At 40.7% G+C, this 15,186-nt stretch overlaps 1 long non-coding RNA gene across 1 annotated transcript; it reads right to left on the bottom strand.

Annotated features, from left to right (window-relative positions):
* Window positions 1-952: 952 nt before the first annotated feature.
* LOC143274330 (uncharacterized) lies at window positions 953-14,976 on the bottom strand. The gene is made up of 3 exons (XR_013052934.1): window positions 14,812-14,976; window positions 12,455-12,663; window positions 953-1,430 (listed from the first exon to the last, which is right to left on the bottom strand). It is a non-coding gene; the product is annotated as an uncharacterized LOC143274330 (long non-coding RNA).
* Between the last annotated feature and the right edge of the window lie 210 nt (window positions 14,977-15,186).

The raw sequence follows: 15,186 nt of genomic DNA, 5'->3' as shown, positions 1-15,186 counted from the left end.
TTGGGGTCTTAGTTTGGTTTCTATTGGTGTGATAAAGACTGTTTAGTTTTAGATAAAGACTGGCTAGGTTTTTAGCTTGACACACACTAAAGACATCTGAGATGAGGGAACCTCAATTAAGAAAATGCCTCCATGTTTAGTTATTCAAACATCTTTCCTTTTGGCATATTGTTAACGAATGTGCTGGATTCATTTATGTCTTCAAAACATTAAAAATCAATTAAAACATTGATTCCAAGAAAGCAAAAGAAAGAAAATGCCTCCATAAGATCAGGCTGTAGGCAAGCTGTACGGCATTTTCTTCACTAGTGATGGATGGAGGAGTGCACAGCCCACTGTGGATAGAGCCATACCTGGGCTGGTGGTCCTGCAATTTACTAGAGAGCAGACTGAGCAATATATGAGGAGCAAGCCAATAAGTAGCACTCCTCTGCAGCCTCTGCTTCAGCTCTTGCTACCAGGTTCCTTCCCTGACTTCCTTCAATGATGGACTATGATGTGGAAGTGTGAGCCAAATAATCCCTTTCTACTCTGACCTGCTTTTAGTCATGGTTCAAATTCTAGGAAAGGTAACTATATCCTTCGTTATCCAGTCTGTGTATAATGCCAAAGTTCAGGGTTATCTCAAGTCCTTATTCAAGTAGTCTTTGAGACTGTATCATCTCAGGTAGCCATCTCAAAATTGCTCTGAGCACTTTGTAGTTCAAAGCTGATCTGTAGATGATGTTTGTCAGCTTAGTGATATTATTATTGTCCACGTGGAATTGTTGTTGTGGGGCCCCATCTTCTTCCTGGAGACTTCAGTTGATGTTAGGCCTGGCCGTAATTTCCTGCAGAAAACTGATAAGAGACTTGAACACAAAGACATATATATGCAGCTAATTGAAGCCTTTTTTAGAATTAGTTAGTACTCTATATGACCATTCATATCATAACAGAGTTTAAAATATATATATCTTGTAAATTTTGATATAAAATTTATCCTTTAAGAAAAGTTTAAAGAATCAAAATAGAATCAAAGAGTTGAGATTAATAATAGAATAGTCCCTTAATTAATTTGGCCTTTCTCCTGTCCCATAGCAGAAGATGGCTCTTTTCTTCGGGCATGATATAGAGAGTTTGCATTTTCCTTTTAACAACATGCTTGAGTTTAAAGAAGAAGAGAGCCATTCTCCAACTCCAAAGTCAGCTTTAAATTTTAATTGATCTGGGACTACAAGAAGACCAATAGTGAAAAGAAAAAAAATAAGACCAATAGTGTTAAATTTTTTAGAGAAGAGCAGAAACAAACATTTAGGAAAACTTATAAAAATTTTTAGATGATATACCCATACGCCATTTCACTCTGTTTCCTGGGATAGATGATTTGTCCCTTTTCTTCAGTTGTCTCATTTGTCCTGTGTCCTTCAGATTCCTTAACCTTCATTCTCCTAAAAGAAAAAAACAAAAACCTTTCCCCAAGACTAATTTTGGGGATGTTCCTTTTTGGCAAGTTATTATCTGATTAAATGAAAAGGCATGTGTTACTGGTATAAGTTAGTTTAAATTGGATGTTCATGCTGGTTGATGAACTATCACCTCCTCTAATTAAGAGGTCTTTCTTGTTCAAATTGAACCTTTATCAATTTTGATGGTACCCACAGCTTATCTTCTCCTGCAGAAACAAAAGCAAAACCTCGTCCCCAACGTAACACATATCCTAGTTTCCATTCTGAGGTTAGCACATCCTAAAAGTATATAGGCTGATTTAATTCTGTAGTTTTTTCTATTATTCAATGTCTCTCTGCAGCTGTTGTTCCTTTCTCATTGGCACTGAGAAAATTCAAAATTAGTAGAGCATTATGCAGTCTATTTCTGGGGGTTTTTGTTACCCCTTTCTGTTTATTTAGCATATCCTTTAGAGTTCTGTTGGATCTTTCTATAACTGCTTGACCTGTAGAATTATGTGGTATGCCTGTAATATTCTTTATATTGTAATAAGCAAAAAACTGTTTCATTTTAACAAAGACATATGATGGAGCATTGTCAGTTTTGATTTGTGCAGGTATACCCATGATGGCAATAACTTCTAGCAAATTAGTGATTACAGAATTAGCTTTTTCAGAACTCAAAGCAGTTGCCCATTGAAATCCTGAATAAGTATCGATGGTATGGTGAACATATTTCAATTTTCCAAATTCTGCAAAGTGAAACACGTCCATCTGCCAGATTTCAATCCTCTGACTACCCTTTGGGTTACATCCTGCTTTTAATGGAGTTTGATTGTAGAAGGAACAAGTAGGACATTTCTTTACTATTTCTTTGGCTTGTTGCCAGGTTATGGAAAAATCCTTTTTTAAACCTTTACTATTGACATGATGTTTTTTATGAAATTCTGAGGCCTCCAGCACATACCCTATCAATAATTGATCTATCTCATCATTGCCTTGTGCTAGAGGGCCTGGCAGACCAGTATGGGATCAAATGTGAGTTATATATAAAGGATGACTCCTTTTCCTGATTGTATCTTGTAACTGAATAAATAGTGAAGTTAATTCTGAAGCATCAGGGATAAATTCTGCAGTCTCAATATGTAATACCACTCTTTCAGCATACTGAGAGTCATTTACTATGCTGAGAGGTTCTGAAAAATCCATTAATACCAACAGAATAGCATACAATTCTGATTTTTGAACTGAATTATAAGTACTTTGAACCACTTTACTTAAATTTTCTGATTTGTAACCTGCCTTTCCTTCTTTGTTGGCATCTGTATAAAATGTACAAACTCCAGATATGGGTTTTTGCCGTACAATTTGAGGCAAGATCCAATCAGATCTCTTCATAAGATCAATTCTATTGCTTTTGGGATATTTGCTGTTAATTTCTCCCAAAAAAATACTGCAAGCTCTTTGCCAAGGTTCACTTTCTGTCCATAATTTTTCAATGTCCTCTTAATTAAAGGTATGACAATTGCTGCTGGGTCTATTCCTGCTAATTGACGAAGTCTCAATTTTCCTTTCCAAATCAAGTCAGAGATTTTTTTCCAAATAAGTTATTAATTTTTTATTTGGTTTATTTGGTAAAAATATGCATACCAATATAATATCTTCCCTCTGCATTAATATTCCAGTAGGAGAATGCCTAGAAGGTAAAATAATCAAAATGCAATCCAGCTTTGGATCAATACGATCCATGTGCTCTTTATGTACTTTCTTTTCTACCAGGGCCAATTCTTTCTCAGCTTCAGGTGATAATTCTCTTGGACTATTTAAGTCCTTGTCACTTTCTAAGGTTTTGAACAAGTTATTCAGTTCATCATTTTTTACCCTAACAATGGTTCATAGATGAGAAATGTCTCCAAGTAATCTTTTGGGAGACAGCATGTTGGTCTCTGACTTCTGCCTCCCTCTGGGCACTGGTCTGTGACCAAGAGCCGTCCCCAGGAGCTCGGGCGCAGATAGCAAAAGAGCAGATTTATTGAGGCAGCAGTGGTTGGGGGGAGTGGAGACCCTAGGGCAGGGCATAAGCCTCCTGAACTCTGTAACCTACAATCCCACCCTACCCCACAAATCCACCCATCCTCCGAGACTACAGCTGCTCCCTGAGACACAGACTCCAAGAGCCCCAAGTGGACCAAGACCCATTCGAATAAGAGCTCCGATTGGACCAAGAGCTCAAATTGGACCAAGAGTGCCAACTGGACCAAGAGTGGCTCCCTGAGACACAGACACCTTTACACTGATTGGAGAAAGAGATGGGTAGATGCTGGTGCAAGAATACATTCAACAACATAAAGAGCAGTATGGCACCACCTGAAACTAGTAGTTCTAAATCAGCAATACCTGAACATCCCAACATTGAAGAAGCTGAAGAAAATGGCCTGAATGATAGAGGCCTTTAAAGAGGAAATGAAAAATTCCCTAAAAGAAATCAAGGAAAAGACAAAAAAATTGAAGAAATCAATATCCCTTTTTTAAAAAAGCCAAGAAAAAGGAATCAAACATGTGAAGAAAACAGTTCAAGACTTAAAAACTGAAATAGAGGCAATAAAGTAGACACAAACCAAAGGAAAACTGGAAAAGAAAAATCTGAGTAAACAAACAGGAACTACAAATGCAAGCATAACCAACAGAACACAAGAGATGGAAGAGAAAATCTCTGGCATTGAAGATACATAGAGGAAGTAGATTTGTCAAAGAAAACATTAAAGCCAACAAAGTCATAACAGAAAATAATCAGGAAATCTGGGACACCATGAAAAACCAATCTAAGAATAACAGCACCCCATGGAAATTTCTCTAAAATTGACCACATACTCAGTCATGAAGCAAATCTCAATATATACAAAAAATTGGAATAACTTCCTGTATCTTATCAGATCACCATGCCTTAAAATTAGATTTCAACAACAACACAAATTGCAGAAAGCCTACAAACTCATGGAAACTGAGTAATGCTCAACTTAGTCACCACTGGGTCAAGGAGGAAATAAAGAAAAAAAATTAAAGACTTCCTAGATTTCAATGAAAAAGAGTTACAACATACCAAAGCTTATAGGACACTGTGAAAGCAGTACTAAGAGGAAAATTCATAGCACTAAATGCCTACATAAAGTAGTTGGAGAAATCTCACACTAGTGACTTAACAGCACACCTGAAAGCTCTAGAACAAAAGAAGCAAACTCACCCAGGAGGAATAGATACCAGGAAATAATCAAATTTGGGGCTGAAGTCAATAAAATAGAAACAAAGAGAACAATACAAAGAATCAATGAAACAAAGAGTTGGTTCTTTGAGAAAATCAAAAAGATAGACAAACAGTTATCCAAACTAACCAAAAATCAGAGAGAGAATATTCAAAATTAACAAAATCATGAATGAAAAGAACAGACAATGAGGAAATCCAGAGAATCACCAGGTCATACTGCAAAAACATGTACTCCACAAAATTGAAAAATCTAAAAGAAATGGACAATTCCATATATTCAAGTTAAGTCAAGACTAGATAAATAATTTAAATAGACCTATAACCCATAAGGAAAAGAAGCAGCTATTAAAAGTCTCCCAACCCAAAAAAAAAGGCCAAGGGCCAGATGGTTTCAGCAAAGAATTCTACCAGACTTTCAAAGAAGAGCTAATTCCAATTTTCTTCAAATTGTTCCACACAAGAGAAACAGAAGGAACATTCCCAAACTCTTTTAATGAGGCTACAGTCACCCTGATAACACAAACCACACAATGATTCAACAAAGAAAGAGAATTATACACCAATCTCCCTCATGAATGTTGATGCAACAATACTGAATAAAATACAGACACACTGAATCCAAGAACACATCAAAAAAATCATCCATCATGATCAAGTAGACTTCATCCCAGAGATGCAGGGATGGTTCAACATACAAAAATCTGTCAATGTAACCCATCATATATACAAACTGAAGGGGGAAAAACACATGATCATCTCATTAGATGTTGAAAAAGCCTTAGACACAACCCAATATCCCTTCATAATAAAGGTATCAGAGAGATCAGGAATACGAGGAATACATAATAAAGGCAATTTACAGCAAGCCAACAGCCAACATCAAATTAAATGGAGAGAAACACAAAGCAATTCCACTAAAATCAGATTAAGCCAAGGCTGTCCCCTCTCCCCATATCTGTTCAAGATAGTACTCGAAGTTGTAGCCAGAGCAATAAGACAGCAAAAGGAGATCAAGGAAATACAGATTGGAAAGGAAGAAGTCAAACGTTTGCTATTTGCAGATAAAATAACAGTAAATATAAGGTAGCCAGAAGGCGGAGCTTGTTCAGAACTAAAGAACTGTGCTTTTCTGAGACCCTGGCAATATCTCTTTCAACTCTGCTTGAAAGTGACCCCAAAAATTCCACCAGGAAACTCCTACAACTGATAAGCATCTTCAGCAATGTGGCAGAATACAAAATTAACTCAAAAAAATCAGTAGCCCTCCTACATACAAATGATAAATGGGCTGAGAAAGAGATCAGAGATACATCACCCTTTACATTAGCCACAAATGATTAAAATTCCTTGGGGTAACACTAACTAAACAAGTGAAGGACCTGTATGATAAGAACTTTAAGTCTCTGAAGAAAGAAATTGACAAAGATATCAGAAAATGGAAAGATCTCCCATGCTCATGGATAGGTAGGATTAACATAGTAAAAATGGCAATCTTAGCCGGGCGGTGGTGGAGCACGCCTTTAATCCCAGCACTCGGGAGGCAGAGGCAGGCGGATCTCTGTGAGTTCGAGGCCAGCCTGGTCTCCAAAGCGCGTCCCAGGAAAGGCGCAAAGCTACACAGAGAAACCCTGTCTTGAAAAACCAAAAAAAAAAAAAAAATGGCAATCTTACCAAAAGCAATCTACATATTCAATGCAATCCCCATCAAAATCCCAACACAATTCTTCACAGACCTGGAAAGAACAATACTCAACTTCATATGGAAAAACAAAAAACCCAGGATAGCTAAAAGAATCCTGTACAATAAGGCAACTTCTGGAGGTATCACCATCCCTGACTTCAAGCTCTACTATAGAGAGCTACAGTAATAAAAACATGTTAGGATTGGCATAAAAAACTGACATGTGGACCAATGGAGTCGAATTGAAGACCCTGACATTAAGCCACACACCTATAAGCACCTGATTTTTGACAAAGGAGCCAAAACTGTACAATGAGAAAAAGAAAGCTTCTTCAAAAAAAATGGTGCTGGCATAATTGGGTGTCAACATGTAGAAAATTGCAAATATACCCATATCTGTCACCATGCACAAAACTCAAGTCTAAGTGGATCAAAGAACTCAACATAAATCCAGCTACACTGAACCTGATAGAAGAGAAAGTAGAAAGTAACCTTGAATGCATTGACACAGGAGACCAGTTCCTAAATAGAATACCAGTAGCACAGACACAGAGAGCAACCATTAATAAATGGGACCTCCTAAAACTGAGAAGCTTCTGCAAGGCAAAAGACACAGTAAATAAGACAAAACAACAGCCTACAGAATGGGAAGAGATTTTCACCAACCCCACAGCTGATAGAGTGCTGGTCTTCAAAATATATAAAGAATTCAAGAAACTAATCATCAAAATACTGAACAATCCAATTAAAAAACGGGCTACAGAGCTAAACAGAGAAATCTCAGAAGAATCTCAAATGGCTGAACATTTAAGGAATTGCTCAACATCATTAGTCATAAGGGAAATGCAAATCAAAATGACTCTGAAATACCATCTTATGCCTGTCAGAATGGTTAAGATCAAAAACAGTGAAGAAAGCTTATGTTGGAGAAGATGTGGTGCAAGGGAAACACTCCTCCACTGTTGGTGGGAGTGCAAACTTATACAGCAACTTTTGAAACCAGCATGGTGGTCTCTTAGAAAATTGGCAATCAATCTTCCTCAAGATCCAGCTATAGCACGCTTGGGAATATACCCAAGGAATGCTCAATCATACCACAAAGATACATGCTCAACTATGTTCATAGCAGCATTATTCACAATAACCAGAACCTGGAAAAAACCTAGATGCCCCGCAAAATGGATAAAGAAAATGTGGTACATATACACAATGGAGTACTACTCAGCAGAGAAAAACAATGACATCATGAAATTTGCAGACAAATGGATGGAACTAGAAAATATCATCCTGAGTGAAGTAACCCAGACTCAGAAGGACAAACATGGTATGTACTCACTCATAAGTGGGTACTAGATGTAAAGCAAAGAATGACCAGGCCACAACCCACAGCTCCAGAGAAGCTAGGTAACAAGGAGGACCCTAAGAGAAATGCATTGATCACCCTGGGAAGGGTAAATAGATGAGATCTCCATGAGTAAACTGGGAATGAGGGGGGCAGTGGAGGGTAGTGGATGGGGAATAAGAACATAAGGGAATGGGGTGGTTGATCTGGAACAGGGATGGAGTGGGAGAGCAATGAAAGAGATACCATAATAGAGAGAGAGACATCATATGGATAGAGAGAAACCAGGTATAAGGGACGTTTCCAGGAATCCACAAAGATGACCCCAGCTTAGACTGCTAGCAATAGTAGAGAGGGTGCCTGAACTAGCCTACCCCAGTAATCAGATTGGTGAATACCTTAACTCTCATTATAAAGCCTTCATCCAGTAACTGATGGAAGCAGATGCAAAGATCCACAGCAAAGCACCATGCTGAATTCTAGGATTCCAGTGGAAGAGAGATAAGAGGGAGTTTATGAGCAAGTTTATGAAGATCATGCTGGGGAAACCTACAGAGACAACCAAACCAAACTAGTGGGAACTCATGAATGTGGACCAATAGCTGTGAAGCCTCTGTGGGACTGGACTAGGCCTGTGCATAAGCCAGACAGTTGTGTAGCTCGATCTACTTAAGGGGCCCCCTGGCAGTAGGATCAGGATCCATCCCTGGTGCATGAGCTGGCTTTTTGGAGCCCACTACCTATGGTATAGCCTTGATAGAGGGGGAGCCACTACCTGGTACAGTCTTGATGCGGAGGGGGAGGTGGGTGGACCTGCCACGCCAATTCTAAATGTACCAGGCTCTGCTGACTCCCCATAGGAGGCCATACCTTGTTGGAGGAGGGAATGGGAAGTGGGTTGGGGGCCAGAAGGCTGGAGGGGTGGGAGGAGAGATATTGGCATATAAAATGAATAAAAATTCGTATATTAAAAATTCCTTAATAAAAAAATAGATTTTAAAAATTCATATTAAAACAAAGAGCTAGTTGGACGAGCCTAAGCTAAAGGCCAAGCTTTCATAATTAATAAGAAATCTCCCTGTCATTGTTTAGGGGCTAGTTATCCAAAGATAGTCCCACAGGGAAGCTTGCTACAGGAGGCTGTGCCAGGGAAGCTGCACCTGCCACATAGCATCAAGAGGGAAAAGTTGATTATAGCCTGCCAGCAGGAGATCCTTCAGGTTCACTGGCAGGCAGCCAAGACCATTGTCAACCAAGTTCTGCCCTTAGCACATATCCAATACTGCTGGACTCCATCCACACCAATCCTCTGGAAAGCCAAGGTGATGAAAACAAATTGGTGAGAGAGCACTTCAATATTGCTACTTTACTTCCTGGTGGAAAATAAGCATATCACATGAAGATGTGCATGCAGATGCTGCAGCCATTCCAAACGTGGAGTGAGAGACCAGAAGCTGGACCCTGCATGCCACAAGGTCCTGTGTGTGAATAGTACACCATTATTCTTCAAGCAATGGTTGGTCTCAGTGACAACTTTTTGCTGTAGTCAAAATGACAGCCATCGGAAGGCGACAGGACACAAGCAAGAGCCACAAGAGTTGGTAAGCTAATGAGTCCCAAAAGAGGAAAAAAGAAAAAGCACTTGCCAACCAGGAGGAGGGAGCCTAAAGACTACACATAGCCAGAGCCCTGCCAGCCCTGGGACATAGAGTCCAAAGCAGAGGACACTGAAGCTCAGGGTTCTAAAGGCTCTCATTTCAGGTCACATGGTCCCGCTGCTTTAGGTTTATGGCAGGTGTGCTGAGTGGCAGAGACAGAAAACACTGCTCATCTCATAAGCCACAAAGCAAGGAAAGTCAGGAAGGGCCAGGGTCTTACACTCCTCCTTATAACCTAACTTCTCCCACATCCCCACATCCTAATGGTTTCATTGCTTCCCCTTAGAGCCCTCCCCACAAGAACCAAGCCTTTAAGACATGGGCCTTAGAGGGACATTGAAGATCCAGACCATTGCACCTGAGTAATAGGCCTTCCCCATCTACTTCCTGACCAGCGGTCAAAACATCCCACATCTGCCTTCAGGCCATAAGTGTTCATCATGAAGGTGACAGTTATGGAACCCTCTCTCAGACCACACACGTGCACGCACACACACACACACACACACACACACACACACACACACACACACACGCGGTTGGTCAGCACTCTGACTAAACCCCTGATGCTGCCTTTGCTGTTGAACTATTTCTGCTATTTCTGACTTGCTAAACTTGACACCTCAAGTGTCACCTTTCAACTTAAAGTTTCCTCTCAATGATGACAAAATATATGGATTGGGAAAGAAAGGTTACACTGGGTGGAAAGAGGGGGTGACTCCCATCTGGATCAGAAGGGGCAGAGTCTCCTGCAAGCTCTGCACTGTCATTTTCTTGTCACTGGAACCCAGAGAGCATAAATGGTAACATGTGACATTGGGGAGCAGCTTTTAAACATTTATCTTCAGACTCAGCTACCAGGGATGATTTCCCACTTCCTTATCTGTTAACTAGTGGGTAAAAGAAAATCTCCTGGGCACCCTTTGAGTGTCTGTCTGTCCTAGATCTCACACTGTGATCCATCACACAGCTTTATCCCTTCTAATTAATGTCTAGTCCAGAACTCATGTACTGAAAATTAACATCATTGATTACCATCCAGGAATATGGTCAACAGACATAATTTTTTATCAATGTTACTGATCAATTGCCTAATTTATGTGCAGATTTCATATCCCTTGGCGAATGCTTTCTGCTGGAGATTCAGCATTAACTGGGATCACTTTGGAAGAACAGTGAGAAATGCCTGTGTGCTCTGTGGCTCCAGAAGAGAGGGCATCTCCAGAGAAAGGGGGAACACTTTAAAAAGTACAGTGCTTGGGGCAGACAGAACTCAGCTTAGAACACACAGAACTTAGCATGCCTGCTTCAGCCAGGCAAAGCAAAGAGGTCAGTTCAGGGAAGTGACAAACAGAGGTGAGCTCCTCACAACTGTGTCCCCTCAAGTACTGTCTTCCTGCAACCCTTTACGGGGATCCTTGGTGGGTGGAGTCAAGGGTATAATGAAAGGAAACAAGCTACTTGTCCCTAGTTACATCCACCATAAATAAGTAAGATCCCAGAGGCTCTGTCCTAGTCAGATGGAATCTATTGTCGTTAGGAAGGAAAGTGGAACCAGTGTATGTAGTCTGATGCTCAACCCAGCCCACCTCCAATTTTGACCTCTACCTGCTCCCTTGCCCCCTCCACATCATGACTCTTTCAGAGACACAGGCTACAGATGTACCTTGGGAGATTTTAAGCAGGGTTTACTTAGTACCCTGTCCAGGGGCATTTGCATTCCAGAATATGACCCTGAAGAAAGCTGGTATATACTGCTTTTTATAGTTTAAGCTATATGTTGCACATTAAAGAACAAAAGAGACATTAGAAGCTAAAGATATTTCTGCCTTTCACAAAGCATGGGCCTGTTAAACTGTTGCAAACAGCTGTGCTGAGGGGCTCTCTTCTTCACGGAACTAGGCTAACCTCGCTCCAGGTCTGCTGTAGCCCGAAGGGGAGGTAGGTCTCTTCCTTCCAGCTAGGTGTTAGGACACAAGCAACACAGCCAAACTTCAGTTTTTGCTTGCACTCCTTTCTCTCTCTCACTTCCCAGTATTAGGAACCACCATGGAGGCATGCACAGGGGAAAATGAGGCCTGGAGCCAGCATCTACTTCTCTGAGACTGAACATGTCAGAAAGGAGAGTACAAGATGAACTGAGTGCATGCCCTTGCAGCCTATAGTGAGAGTCCTTGAAACTCCTCCAGTGTCTCAGGAAAAACTCCCAAATCCAAAGAGCCTCAAATTCATATGAGCCCCTCATATAAGCCAAACCAATTTGTACTCGATGGAATAGGCTCACAGCAACTTAATCTGAAAACCTTGTATGGTGGTTCACACCTTTAATCCCAACACTCAGGAGGCAGAGGCAGGTGGATCTCTTGAGTTCAAGACCAGCCTGGTCTACACATAGTGAGTTCCAGGACAGCCAGGGCTACATAGTGAGACACTGCCTTGGAAAAGAAAATCAAGGAAACTCTATTCTACACACCATGGAGTCAAGATAGCCTAAAAAGTGACTTTCACAGGTTGAGAGACTAGGAAATTGCATTTGAAAAACTGATGTTGGGCTATATATGGTATATGTCATAGCTCTACTGTTGATATTAAATTTAAACCTAATTTTAAAATATGGTGCCTTCTGTTGACTAGGGGAATGCATGTGATTAGGCCTGTGATGTCTATTGCCAATGTGTCAATTTATTCAATGCAGGAAATGATTTGCCCAGCAGAAATTCCCAATGCTGAGATGGGGTAGAGCTCAACAAGTAGATCTGTTGCCTAGAAAGTGGGAAACCTGGGTTCCATCCACAACATTTTGGAGCATCACAAAACAAAGTGAGGGAAGTAAAGTCTAATGGCAGTTTCTTTATTCTCCAGTGACCTCTGGTGATATTATTAAACTAGAAGAACAGAGCCATCAAAATGAGGCAATGGGTAAGGAAGTTGGTTGCCAAGCCTGACAACCTAAGTTCAGTATCCTAACGTTACATGATAGAAGGAAAGAAACAACTATTATAATTTGTCTTCTGAGCTACACATACATGGCATGGTGAACACACAAACACACATACACACAAACACAATAAATAACCAACCAACCTGAAGAATGCTGGTGCCATTGGGTCCATGTTTTCCTATATCAACACCTCTAGTTCTGCTTGCCAGTCCTCTGTACTGACACCAGAGTTTGGACCAAGTGCAAAACAGGGTCAGGAAGTTCATAATCTGTGACTTGCATTTTTGAGGGCATGGATAAAGCTAGTATCTAATGTCAAGCAGTGCTGTTCTGCAGAGTAGTCCAAGCCAGCCTATGAAGCAAGAACAGGAGAACCCACAATTCAGGAAATGCAATGACCCAGAACCCAAAGTGTCCTGGAAAACCTTCAGATTTCAGATCAATTTACAGCTTTAAGTTTCAGATTAGCATTGTTCAATCAGCAAATCCATGCCAACATTCCCATAATCCAGAAAACTCCAAAGTATGAGACACTGCTGGTCCCAAACATGGTGGATAAGATGAGAAATACTCACCTTCTGCTGTTCTCATAGTATTTCACACAGGGCTTTCTACTGTGAATGCCCAAAAAGGGCTGTCTCTCTCACATACATATAACCATTCAAAAGAACCAGAACTGGACCTGGTAGTGATTTCCTATAGTCCTGTCACTGGGCAGGCGGAGGCACAAGTATGCATGTGTGAATACATGTTTCATACAACAAATGAAATAAAAGAGTAATGAAAAAGTATCCAGCTGTCATGATTAACAAGGGCCTCTGGTTCTAATTGCATGCTTGGAGGTAATTTCTTTCTAATCACTAATTTTTTAAGTGGTGACTGGAAACTCCAGTAGAAATGTTTCTCCTTAATCCAAAAGTGAAGGGGGCTACAGAAAGTAATTCCCACTGTCACCAGAAGTCATTAGATAAATAGATCTCATTCACTAATGGAACACATGGTTTGAATCTGCAGTGTCTCCCAGAGGCTCATGTTTTGACCATTTGTTCCCCAGCTGGTGACACTATCTGGGAAGGCGATGGAACCTTCAGGAAGCCTTGCTTCCTGGCAGAAGTAGATTATTAGGAGTGGCCTTTAAGGTTACAGCCCAGACATAGTTCTAGTCATTCTGATGTCCTGGTCAGCCATGACATGAGTAACACTGCCACACACTTCTGATGCCATGGACTGAGCCACTACACCATGCCCACCCTGCTGTGATAGACTGCAGATCATTGACCCTGCGCCAAACATACCTTTCCACCCTTGTTTCTGTATGCATAGTGTCAATGGCAGCAAGAAGTAAACTATGGTGCTGGCACGATGGTTCTGTGGGTGTGCTGTCTAGTTTTGTGTCAACTTGACACAAGTTAAAGTCACCTGAGAGCAGACGAAATGGAGGTTTCGACTGAGAAAATGCCTCCAGAAGTCACGCTGTAGGCAAACCTGCAAGGAACTTTCTTAATTAGGGATTGATGTGGGGGGCCCAGCCCATTGTGGCTGGTGCCGCCTGGTGTCCCAGGTTCTGTAAGAAAATAGGTTGAACAAGCAATGAGGGGTAAGTCAGTAAGCATCACTCCTCCATGACCTGTGCATCAGCTCCTGCCTCCAGATTCCTTCCCAGTTTGCGTTCCTGCCTTGACTTCCCTCAGTGGACTGTAACTGGGGATATATAAGAGAAATAGACCCTTTCCTCCCCAAGTTGCTTTTGGTCATAGTGTTTCATCACAGCAGTTGAAACCCTAACTAAGACAGTGGGTAAATGTGCTGGCTGCCAAGCCTGATGACAGGACTTCAATTTCAGGGACACACAGAGTGCAGGGTGAGAACTGATTCCTTCAGCTCTGCTTAGACCATCACACATGCTGTGGCACACACATGCCAACACATGCAGACACACATAATAACTGTAATAGAAAAAGGGAGGCTGGAGAGATGGCACAGTGGTTAAGAGCACTGGCTGTTCTTCCAGAGGTTCAATTCCCTATACCCACATGGCCACTCATGATTGTCTATAACTCCAGTTCCAGGTACCCGACACACTCATATAGATATACAAGTAGGGAAAACCAATGCACAGAGATGAAAAAAACAATAATAAAATAAGAAGGAGGAAAAGAAAGTAATCCAATTTATGGCCTGATTTTCAAATATTCATGTGTTTAATAACAGAAGTTATTCTTGAGTTTCTGTATGAAAATGTGTTTCTTCTGTCTTTGATATGACAGCCTGAAGGTCTTAAGACAGCAAGCCAACATAATCTGCACAAATGTAGCAAGATGTTAGCTATAGAAGCATACTGGCACTGACTAGAGTAGGTGTGTGTGTGAGTGTGGTACACACGTGCCACAGCATGTGTGGGGAGGTCAGAGGTCAACTCTCTGGAGTCAGTCCATGTCTGTCCTGGTGCAATTTGGTGATGGAATTCAGGTGGTCAGATTTAGATGGCAAATACCTTTACCTGCTGGCCATCTCACCAATCCTACTTCAAGTTTTCCATAGTAAGTTGTTGGAGGTGGGTGGAGTCACCATCATTTCATTGAACCTCAAATTCTCACTGAATTTTCATAGATTCGCTCATGGGAAAATGCATGAATATCCATGATTCAAAGTTTACCATTCATTGCTACAAAGAGAAAAAAATTGAGATGTCACTTTCATAAAATGAATTTCTAAATAAGCAAAGGTGTTTCCTCATCCATTTATAAAACCTTTCAATGTATTTGTATAATTGTTCTGTACAGATTTGGTTTTATTTACTAATATTTCTATAACCATCCTAAAAATTGTGATTATCTAACCTGTAACCTGACCTATTATATACCTAAATATAAGA

This window comes from Peromyscus maniculatus, chromosome 1 (genome assembly GCF_049852395.1).
Source record: "Peromyscus maniculatus bairdii isolate BWxNUB_F1_BW_parent chromosome 1, HU_Pman_BW_mat_3.1, whole genome shotgun sequence".
Taxonomy (NCBI): domain Eukaryota; kingdom Metazoa; phylum Chordata; class Mammalia; order Rodentia; family Cricetidae; genus Peromyscus; species Peromyscus maniculatus.
The sequence above is the reverse complement of the archived record's forward strand: the minus strand, read 5'-3'. Positions and strand labels throughout refer to the sequence as shown.